Source organism: Oreochromis niloticus, linkage group LG13 (assembly GCF_001858045.2).
Source record: "Oreochromis niloticus isolate F11D_XX linkage group LG13, O_niloticus_UMD_NMBU, whole genome shotgun sequence".
NCBI lineage: Eukaryota > Metazoa > Chordata > Actinopteri > Cichliformes > Cichlidae > Oreochromis > Oreochromis niloticus.
Window position 1 is genome coordinate 28,572,550 of NC_031978.2, and position 3,713 is coordinate 28,576,262.

The window sequence follows — 3,713 nt, forward strand, 5'->3', positions numbered from 1 at the left end:
TGAATCACGTGCTTTGAAATTTGTTTTTGTATTCAAACCGTGTTATGGTGTTCATATCAGCAGCTTGAGCACAAGTTCTGTAATGGAAGCAAAAGGTTTGAAACCGCAGGTGTTGGGCACACACACGGAATGAATAAACTGTACAAAGATGTAGTACAAAGATGCAAAAATCTTCATGTATTCATCTATTATTTTCTTAAAGTTTTTATATTTTCTAAAATATCATATCAAATATCACATCGTGCAAGACGGGGGACATGAATTCAACATTTCGCTTCCCTGTCAGAGTGAGAAGGTGCAGAGATGGAGAGTTGCTGCCTCCTGCTGGCGTTAAAGCGCAAGTGTCGCTTAAGTGTCTAAACACTACGTAGTCCTGCATTCAAATTGAAAACTGTAAATTAGATCAAATGTGAAATTGAAATTGACCAATAATCATTAGTACTGATTAGATTAAAAAGTAGGCTTGTTATATTTAAATTTGTATTATCTTCCGTTTAAATGGAGCCAGCGTACAAACTTTGAGTGTTGATAATAAATTGTTTCCAGTGAATTTTTAGTAAGTCTATCAATCACCCGTGATGCGGGTGACAAGCTGTCAGAGGTCGATTTAAAAAAAAAGAAAAAAAAAAAAGATTAAATACAGGTAACTTCAGGGGCTACTATCAAAAGGCTGCTCCAGGTGAGGCTCGAACTCACAACCTCGGCATTGCTCTACAGTGTACTGTCATATAAGTACCGCGCGCTAACCGATTGCGCCACTGGAGCTCAGTGCGTTAAGCCTGCAGTTGGGCTTATAACCCTGAAACAGATGTGGAGTCACGTCACTGGTGTTTATTGATTTTATACGTTTGATATAGTGATTGAATGTATCGAGAAAATAGTGTTTGTTTAAACGCGATAACGACCATCGGTGCATTTACTGATTTATGTTGAGATGTTCGCTAAGATTTTACACGAAAAGCGGCTAAGACGTGTTTACCAGCGGTAATGACAGATGCGTCATAATAGAAATACATTTTAACTTATGGCTAAATGACATGTCAGCTGAAGGTCTTAGTGCCTAACAAACTAACGTCTCTAAAGCTGCTTTATATCGCTTAAATGTTGGGTCAATAATATAGCTGTATGAAGTGACCCGGAAGTACTTGCGTGGCACGAAGAAGAAGAGCTGGTTGAATTTTGGCGCTGACTAGTGATGTGCCATACCACTGATTTCCTTTCCGATCCGATACCAAGTAAAATTCAGGGTGTTATCAACGATACTGGTCTGATACCGATACTTTGTACAAAAACTTAATTTGTTACTGTATTTCAAATTATAGCTTCATAATGACTACAGGACATCAGACTACTTGTTCTTATTGTTTAATTATGAAGAATTATCATTTCAAAAATAAAAAAAAAACTGAAGTTGTGTGTTAATTGACGCTATCTGAACACATATATCTTGTCATTTAACATGTATATAATTGCCTGGACATTTCAACAAAACATTCAACATTCACACTTTCCCACATTCACAGCAGTGCTGTGCCACACTACAAATTTTGGTATCGATCCAATATCAAGTAAATACAGGGCCAGTATTGCCGATATCAGTACGAATAATTTTAAGTTATTCGGTCAGCTAATTGGGGGAGAGTAGTGTGCCATGACTTATGAGATGAATTCTCAATTTGCAAATTCTGAACACATTGTAATCACCACTATATCACTGTGATTGTTACTTTCCACAGTAATTAGTTAACACAAAAAATACACCTTTCAGCTTTTCATTTCTTTTGAAACAGGGTTTTTGGAGACCTGGAATGTAAAGTTTTCTATCTCTAAAGACCACAAAAAGTTTCTGACATTTGTCATAATGCATGTTTGAGGTTTATTTTTTCCCAAAAAAATAATTAATTAACACAGTTCAGCCGGCTACATACTAAACTTGAAGGATAAAAACAAAGTATCAATCCAATTGTGCTAGTATTGATCCGATACCAATACTAGCTCACCGAGACCTTCGGGCAGGGGTGGAGGACTGGCAGTGGTCTTTAGGAATAAATTCCGAGTACGGCACCTGCCCTCCCCTATGTTCCCTAGCTTTGAAGCCCAGCTGCTGGAACTTGCTGGTACCCCCTTGACTCTCTGTGTTGTGATTTACCGTCCCCCGAAATATAATAAGACTTTCATTAACGACTTTGGTGACTTTTTAGCATCTCTTTACCTAAATTATGATCATGTTCTTATCACTGGTGATTTTAACATTCACATTTGTTGCAAAGATGATGTGTTTGCCAAGGATTTTCTAGCCTTAGTTGACTCTTTTAATCTTATCCAGTGGGTCAATGCACCTACCCACCTTAAAGGTCATACTCTTGATTTGATTTTTTCTTATGGACTGGACATTTGCATCAGGGACATCAGCAACATTGGAATTTCAGATCATTTCCCAGTCATCTTTGATGCTGATCTGTGCAAATTGGACCAGGGCTCTGAGGGTCCTCGATGTCTTGTGCGCATTATCAACCCTGGGACTGTAGCTGAATTTTCAGCTGCTTTCTCTAAATCTGTTCTCCCTGACATTGATTGTTCTACACCCTCTTCAGTTGATGATTTTGCTAACTCCTTTCTCTCTACCTGCTCCTCTTTACTGGACGTTGTGGCTCCTGTGAAAGTAAAAAGGCCTAGAAGCTGCTCTCAGCCGTGGCTAAATGAGTCTTTACGCGCTTTACGACGCGTTTGCCGCCAGGCTGAAAGGCGGTGGAAAAAAGATGGGCTCCAGGTGTCTTTTGATATCCTTCGCAGGACCCGTCTGGAATTTCAGAAATCTGCCAAGTTGGCTAAAGCGGCTTTTCTGTCGGGTGTCATTGCGGATAACAGTCACAACCCACGCTTTTTATTTAAAACTTTTAACTCATTGATCAATCCTTGTCCTGAAACGCCTAGACTGGCTTCCTTAGCCCTTTGTGAGAAATTTTTAACTCATTTTACAGGCAGAATCTTATCTCTTAGAGTCTCACACCCCCCTGTGATGAGTCAGGCCCCAGCATTAAGATGCTCCACTAACCTCAATCAGTTTAATCCAGTTTTGCTTCCTACTCTTAAGGGTATAGTTGATCACCTAAAAAACTCAAACGCTGCTCATGACATCCTTCCATCTCGCATTATTAAAGACGGGTTTAACATTATCGGGCCCTGTATCTTATCATTAATTAACCTGTCATTATTATCAGGTTGTGTTCCGGCTGCCTTTAAACACGCTGTAGTGCAACCTATACTCAAAAAGAGCTCCCTTGATCAGAATGACCTCGCTAACTTTAGACCTATTTCTAAGCTCCCATTTCTGTCTAAAATCCTAGAGAAGATTGTTCATTCCCAACTTCAAGCTTATTTGGATGCAAATAATATCGAGGAAAAATTCCAGTCGGGGTTTAAGCCACGCCATAGCACAGAAACTGCATTACTGAGAGTCTTTAATGATCTTCTCTCAATTGCTGATTCAGGGCGCCCTGTGGTGTTAATTTTGCTTGATTTGTCCTCTGCTTTTGATTTGGTGGACCATAATGTCCTTTTAATGAGGCTTGAGCATCTGGTGGGAATCACAGGCAGTGCCCTTAGCTGGTTTAAATCCTATCTCTCAGAAAGGTCTTTTTCTGTCACCATGGGTACCTATGCCTCCTCCATTGCCCCTGTTACCTCTGGTGTCCCCCAGGGGTCTGTGCTGG

The 3,713-nt window shown here is 39.9% G+C and overlaps 1 non-coding gene across 1 annotated transcript; it reads right to left on the reverse strand.

The window, feature by feature from the left end:
- Window positions 1-671: 671 nt before the first annotated feature.
- Window positions 672-765, reverse strand: trnai-uau (transfer RNA isoleucine (anticodon UAU)). Its single transcript has 2 exons — window positions 728-765; window positions 672-707 (listed from the first exon to the last, which is right to left on the reverse strand). It is a non-coding gene; the product is annotated as a tRNA-Ile (tRNA).
- Window positions 766-3,713: the final 2,948 nt, after the last annotated feature.